Here is an 8,099-nt window from a genome sequence, read left to right on the forward strand (position 1 = left end):
AAGGTTAGTCATGGCATGGATCAATTCCAGCCTCCCGACTACCTGGATCCACTACAGTTTGCCTACCGCCGCAACAGGTCCACAGCAGACGCCACCTCCCTGGCCCTGCACTCAAGCCTGGAACACCAAGATAACAAATACACCTATGTCAGACTCCTATTTATTGACTACAGCTCAACCTTCAACATCATTATTACTCCGAAACTCATCTCCAAACTCCATGGCCTGGGCCTCGGCTCCTCCCTCTGTGACTGGATCCTGAACTTCCTAACCCAGAGACCACAATCCGTAGGGATAGGCAACAACACTTCCTCCACGATCATTCTCAACACCGGTGCCCCACAAGGCTGTGTTCTCACCCCCCTACTAGACTCCTTATACACCTATGATTGTGTGGCCAAATTCCCTTCCAACTCGATTTTCAAGTTTGCTGACGACACCACCGCAGTGGGTTGGATCTCAAACAATGACGAGACAGAGCACAGGAATGAGATAGAGAATCTGGTGAACTGGTGCAGCACATTAATCTTTCCCTCAATGTCAACAAAACAAAGGAGATTGTCATCGACTTCAGGAAGCATAGTGGAGAACATGCTCCTGTCTACATCAACGGGGACGAAGTAGAAATGGTCGAAAGCTTCAAGTTTTTAGGTGTCCAGATCACCAACAACCTGTCCTGGTCCCCTTATGCTGACACTATAATTAAGAAAGCCCCTACCTACTTTCTCAGAAGACTAAGGAAATTTGACATGTCAGCTACGACTCTCACCAACTTTTACAGATGCACCATAGAAAGCAATCTTTCTGGTTGTATCACTGCTTGGTATGGCTCCTGCTTTGCCCAAGACCGCAAAAAACTACAAAAGGTCATGAATGTAGACCAATCCAGAACGCAAACCAGCCTTCCATTCCATTGACTCTGTCTACACTTCCCACTGCCTCGACAAAGCAGCCAGCATAATTAAGAACCTCACGCACCTCGGATATTCTCTCTTCCACCTTCTTCTGTCGGGAAAAAGATACATTACCTCAGACTTTTGTATCAACTGACTCGAGAACAGCTTCTTCCCCGCTGCCATCAGACTTTTGAATGGACTTACCTCGCATTAATTTGATCTTTCTCTACACCCTAGCTATGACTGTAACACTACTTTCTGCACTTTCTCATTTCCTTCTCTATGAATGGTTTGCTTTGTCTGTATCATGCGCAAGAAACAATACTTTTCACTGTGTATACTAATACATGTGACAATATTAAATCAAATCAAGAATGTTGAAGAATGCACATTGAAGATGGTGTGCTTTAGATTATTGAAATAAAAATCAAGCTGAGAATATTATACTGCATTTTGCTCATTAGGTGAGGAAAATCCAATTCTTCTTGGGGGTAGCATGGTGGCACAGTGTTAGCACTGCTGCCTCACAGCGCCAGGGACTTGGATTTGAATCTGGCGTTGGGTAACTGACTGTGTGAAGTTTGCACATTCTCTGCGTGTCTGCATGGGTTTCCTCCAGGTGCTCTGGTTTCCCTTCACAGTCCAAAGATGTGCTGGTTAGGTCAATTGGCTATGGCAAATTGCCCCTTAGTGTCTGAAGATGTGTAGGTTAGGGAGATTAGTGGGGTAAATGTGTGGGATTACGGGGATAAGGCAGGGGATGGTCCTGGGTAAGATGCTCTGTCAAAGAGTCAGCGCAGAATCGATGGGCCAAATGGCTTCTTTCTGTACTGTAGGGATACTATGAATTTTTGCAGTTAACATACTTTATGAACATACCTGCTTGGAATGCGTGCATGCATCTTTTAATCCCCTGGTGCAGATCAGCACCCTAAGCATGGATTCCATCTGATGAAGGAGCTCCGAAAGCTAATGGTATTTGCTACCAAATAAACCTGTTGGACTTTAACCTGGTGTTGTTAAAACTCTTACTGTGTTGCAATAACAGATGTGCTTTCAAGGGCATTTACTGCAAGTCACAATTTCTGGTCTTGTGATGAATTGGGAACTCCTGCCCTCTGCTGGGACAAAGTAGAAATGGCTGAAAGAAGTTCAGTCAGGAATAGTTTGAGCTGAATTTTCCGGCACAGCGGAAACAGAGAGAGGGCTGGGGTCTGGAAAATGGGGGGAAGTTGCCGAACGGATTTATAATGAAACAACTGTGCTGAGGCATAGGGCCCCCAAATGACTGGGGGCCCCAAAAGAATGAGAAAGTCATTCACGGCCAATCGGGAACAGAACTACTTTTAATCCCTTCCAGGATTTACGTCAATCACTCTGAGCCAACCACAGAGAAGGGGGCAGATCTTTCCTGATACAACTGCCAGTGGCAATGATGTTACCCATGAAGTGCTGTGCCTCTGTGCAGTGAGGAATGACAGTATGGTATTGGGGGAAGATCCAGCCTGCAGATCCTGATGGGAGTTGCAGTCCTGCCATGCACAGCAGCAGTTGGTATCCAGCATTTGGGAGTTCGAATTTGAGAAAGTGCAAACCTGACTGGCTGTTATGTTGTAAGAAGTCTCACAACACCAGGTTAAAGTCCAACAGGTTTATTTGGTAGCAAAAGCCACTAGCTTTCGGAGCGCTGCTCCTTCATCAGGTAAGTGGGAGTTCTGTTCACAAACAGGGTATATAAAGACACAAACTCAATTTACAAAATAATGGTTGGAATGCGAGTCTTTACAGGTAATCAAGTCTTAAAGGTACAGACAATGTGAGTGGAGAGAGAGTTAAGCACAGGTTAAAGAGATGTGTATTGTCTCCAGCCAGGACAGTTAGTGAGATTTTGCAAGCCCAGGCAAGTTGTGGGGGTTACAGATAGTGTGACATGAACCCAAGATCCCGGTTGAGGCCGTCCTCATGTGCGCGGAACGTGGCTATCAGTCTCTGCTCAGTGACTCTGCATTGTCATGTGTTGTGAAGGTCGCGTTGGAGAACGCTTACCCGAAGATCAGAGGCCGAATGCCCGTGACCGCTGAAGTGTTTCCCAACAGGAAGAGAACACTCTTGCTTGGTGATTGTCGAATGGTGTTCATTCATGTCGTAGCGTCTGCATGGTCTCCCCAATGTACCATGCCTCGGGACATCCTTTCCTGTATCAGGTAGACAACATTGGCCGAGTTGCAAGTGTATGTACCGTGTACCTGGTGGATGGTGTTCTCACGTGAGATGATGGCACCCGTGTCGATGATCTGGCACGTCTTGCAGAGGTTGCTGTGGCAGGGTTGTGTGGTGTCGTGGTCACTGTTCACCTGAAGGCTGGGTAGTTTGCTGCGGACAATGGTCTGTTTGAGCTTGTGCAGTTGTTTGAAGGCAAGAAGTGGGGGTGTGGGGATGGCCTTGGCGAGATGTTCGTCTTCATCAATGACATGTTGAAGGCTCCGGAGAAGATGTCGTAGCTTCTCCGTTCCGGGGAAGTACTGGACGACGAAGGGTACTCTGTCCGCCGTGTCCCCTGTTTGTCTTCTGAGGAGGTCGGTGCGGTTTCTCGTTGTGGCGTGTTGGAACTATCGATCGATGAGTCGAGCGCCACATCCTGTTCTTATGAGGGCATCTTTCAGCGTCTGGAGGTGTCTGTTGCGATCCTCCTCATCTGAGCAGGTCCTGTTTATACAGAGGACTTGTCCGTAGGGGATGGCTTCTTTAACGTGTTTAGGGTGGAAGCTGGAGAAGTGGAGCATCGTGAGGTTGTCCGTGGGCTTACGGTACAGTGAAGTGCTGAGGTGACCGTCCTTGATGGAGATGCGTGTGCCCAAGAATGCAACCGATTCCGGAGAGTAGTCCATGGTGATTCTGATGGTGGGATGGAACTTGTTGATGTCATCATATAATTGTTTGTTCACTATGAGTCCAAAGGAAGAAAATGTCATCAATGTATCTAGTGTATAGCATCGGTTGAAGGTCCTGTGCGGTGAAGAGGTCTTGTTCGAACCTGTGCATGAAGATGTTGGCATATTGAGGTGCGAATTTGGTCCCCATGGCTGTTCCGTGTGTCTGGATGAAGAACTGGTTGTTGAAGGTGAAGACATTGTGGTCCAGGATGAAGCGGATGAGTTGTAAAATTGCATCTGGAGATTGGCAGTTGTCGGCGTTGAGTACTGAGGCAGTTGCAGCAATGCCATCGTCATGGGGGATGCTGGTGTAGAGTGCCGAGACATCCATTGTGACGAGGTGTGCTACTGGTTCAACAGCTCCATGTGTGCTGAGTTTCTGTAGGAAGTCCATAGTGTTGCGACAAAAGCTGGGGGTTCTTTGTACAATGAGTTTCAGGACGCCCTTGACGTAGCCAGAGAGGTTCTCGCACAGGGTCCCATTGCCCGATACGATGGGACGGCCGGGTGCGTTTGCCTTGTGTATCTTCGGGAGGCAGTGGAGATCTCCAACGCGGGGAATACGTAGGATGAGAGCACGGAGGGTGCTCTGAAGGTCCGGATCAATCATCAGGTTCACTTTAACCCGGGGATCGGGGCCTAGTTTCGGGAGCAGTTCAGAGGAGGAGGAGCAGTCTCTGGGTGAGTATAAAAACTCACTTTAACCCGGGGATCGGGGCCTAGTTTCGGGAGCAGTTCGGAGGAGGAGGAGCAGTCTCTGGGTGAGTATAAAAACTCACTTTAACCCGGGGATCGGGGCCTAGTTTCGGGAGCAGTTCGGAGGAGGAGGAGCAGTCTCTGGGTGAGTATAAAAACCTAACGGCAACTTCCTGTTTTCCACTTTTTCTTTCTTCAAAAGTGACGTCAGAGGGAAGCTGTGATCTGATTGGTTGATAGCAAATCTGCCCCAAATTTAAAAAAAACACAGCTAAACTCATAAACTTAAATTAAACTAATTAATTAATTAGAGATGGCTGGTCAGGTGATGTGCTTGAGCTGCTTGATGTGGGAGCTGGCAGATCCCATTGCGAGCAACAGCGACCACATCTGCAGTAAGTGTTGGCTGCTTGAAAAACTCCGGCTCAGAGTTGATGAGCTGGAGTCTGAGCTTCAAACACTGAGGCACATCCGGGAGGGGGAGACTTACCTGGACACTGTGTTTCAGGAGGCAGTCACACCTGTCAGAGTAAATAGTTTAAATCCTGCCAGTGGCCAGGGACAGCAGGGTGTGACTGCAAGTCAGGCAGGTAAAGGGAACCAGCAGTCAGGAACTCAGGAGCCTCAGCCCTTGACCCTGTCCAACAGGTACGAGGCACTTGCTCCCTGTGTGGATGGCAAACAGGGCTGCAGGAAGGATGAGTCAGCTGACCAAGGCACCATGGTTCAGCAGGCCATTCAAGGGGAGGAAGTAAATAGGCAAGTTGTAGTTGTAGGGGATTCTATTATCAGGGGGATAGATAGGATCCTTTGTGAGCAGGATAGAGTGTCCCGCATGGTATGTTGCCTGCCCGGTGCTAGGGTGCGGGACATCTCTGACCGGCTTGAAAGGATACTGGAGAGGGAGGGGGAGGATCCAGTTGTTGTGGTCCATGTTGGTACCAACAACATAGGCAAGTCTAGGAAAGAGGACCTGTTTAGAGATTATAAAGAGCTAGGATTCAAATTAAAAAACAGGTCCTCAAGGGTCATAATCTCCGGATTACTGCCCGAGCCACGTGCAAATTGGCATAGGGAGGCAAGAATAAGGGAAGTTAACACGTGGCTGAAAGAGTGGTGTGGGAAAGAAGGGTTCTTTTTCATGGGACACTGGCATCAGTTTTGGGGCAGGGGGGACCTATACCGTTGGGATGGTCTCCACCTGGACCGAGCTGGGATCAGTGTTCTGGCGAAGAGAGTAAATGGGGTGGTCAATAGGACTTTAAACTAGAGATTGGGGGGGAAGGGAAAGTCAGGGAACCAAGAGGTGAAGGAATCAGTGGGAAGCGTAGCTGCTTAGGATTACAAAAAATCACGAAAAGACAGCACTCAGGAGAGGTTACGATAGTCCCCATCTCACAAAATATGACACAGTGTCTGGAAAGGCTCAGTAGACCAAGGTCCACCACACTACGAAAACAAAAAGGGACGGTCAATAGGGAATTAAAGGTGCTATATTTAAATGCCCGCAGTGTCCGGAACAAGGTAGATGAGCTTGTGGCCCAGATTGTGACTGGCAGGTATGATGTGGTAGGCATCACAGAGACGTGGTTGCAGGGGGTTCAGGACTGGCAGTTAAACATCCAGGGATTCACAACCTATCGAAAAGACAGAGGGGTGGGTAGAGGGGGCGGGGTTGCCTTGTTAATTAGAAATGAAATTAAATCAATAGCACTAAACGACATAGGGTCAGACGATGTGGAGTCTGTGTGGGTAGAGTTGAGGAACCACAAAGGCAAAAAAACCATAATGGGAGTTATGTACAGGCCTCCTGACAGTGGTCAGGACCAGGGGCACAAAATGCACCACGAAATAGAAAGGGCATGTCAGAAAGGCAAGGTCACAGTGATCATGGGGGATTTCAATATGCAGGTGGACTGGGTAAATAATGTTGCCAGTGGACCCAAAGAAAGGGAATTCATTGAATGTTTACAGGATGGCTTTTTGGAACAGCTTGTGATGGAGCCCACGAGGGAACAGGCTATTCTGGACTTAGTGTTATGTAATGAGCCAGACGTGATAAAAGATCTTAAAGTAAGGGAACACTTAGGAAGCAGTGATCATAATATGGTAGAATTCAGTCTGCAATTTGAAAGAAGGAAGGCAGAATCAGATGTGAAGGTTCTACAGTTAAATAAAGGTAATTACAGGCGCATGAGGGAGGAACTGACAAAAATCGACTGGAAGCAGAGCCTAATGGGAAAGACAGTAGAACAGCAATGGCAGGAGTTTCTGGGAGTAATTGAGGACACAGTGCAGAGGTTCATCCCAAACAAAAGAAAGGTTATCAGAGGGGGGATTAGGCAGCCATGGCTGACAAAGGAAGTCAGGGAATGCATCAAGGCAAAAGAGAGAGCCTATAATGTGGCAAAGAGTAGTGGGAAGTCAGAAGATTGGGAAGGCTATAAAAACAAACAGAGGATAACAAAGAGAGAAATAAGGAAGGAGAGGATCAAATATGAAGGTAGGCTAGCCAGTAACATTAGGAATGATAGTAAAAGTTTCTTTAAATACATTAAAAACAAACGGGAGGCAAAAGTAGACATTGGGCCGCTCCAAAATGACGCTGGTAATCTAGTGATGGGAGACAAGGAAATAGCTGAGGAACTTAATAAGTACTTTGCGTCAGTCTTCACAGTAGAAGACATGAGTAATATCCCAACAATTCAGGAAAGTCAGGGGGCAGAGTTGAATATGGTTGCCATCACAAAGGAGAAAGTGCTAGAGAAACTAAAAGGTCTGAAAATTGATAAATCTCCGGGCCCAGATGGGCTACATCCTAGAGTTCTAAAGGAGATAGCTGAAGAAATAGTGGAGGCGTTAGTTATGATCTTTCAAAAGTCACTGGAGTCAGGGAAAGTCCCAGAGGATTGGAAAATCGCTGTTGTAACCCCACTGTTCAAGAAGGGAACAAGAAAAAAGATGGAAAATTATAGGCCAATTAGCCTAACCTCAGTTGTTGGCAAAATTCTAGAATCCATCGTTAAGGATGAGATTTCTAAATTCTTGGAAGTGCAGGGTCGGATTAAGACAAGTCAGCATGGATTTAGTAAGGGGAGGTCGTGCCTGACAAACCTGTTAGAGTTCTTTGAAGAGATAACAAATAGGTTAGACCAAGGAGAGCCAATGGATGTTATCTATCTTGACTTCCAAAAGGCCTTTGACAAGGTGCCTCACGGGAGACTGCTGAGTAAAATAAGGGCCCATGGTATTCGAGGCAAGGTACTAACATGGATTGACGATTGGCTGTCAGACAGAAGGCAGAGAGTTGGGATAAAAGGTTCTTTCTCAGAATGGCAACCGGTGACAAGTGGTGTCCCACAGGGTTCAGTGTTGGGGCCACAGCTGTTCTCTTTATATATTAACGATCTAGATGACGGGACTGGGAGCATTCTGGCCAAGTTTGCCGATGATACAAAGATAGGTGGAGGGGCAGGTAGTATTGAGGAGGTGGGGAGGCTGCAGAAAGATTTAGACAGTTTAGGAGAGTGGTCCAAGAAGTGGCTGATGAAATTCAACGTGGGCAAGTGCGAGG

This window comes from Mustelus asterias, chromosome 2 (genome assembly GCF_964213995.1).
Source record: "Mustelus asterias chromosome 2, sMusAst1.hap1.1, whole genome shotgun sequence".
In the NCBI taxonomy this organism is placed as follows: Eukaryota; Metazoa; Chordata; class Chondrichthyes; order Carcharhiniformes; family Triakidae; genus Mustelus; species Mustelus asterias.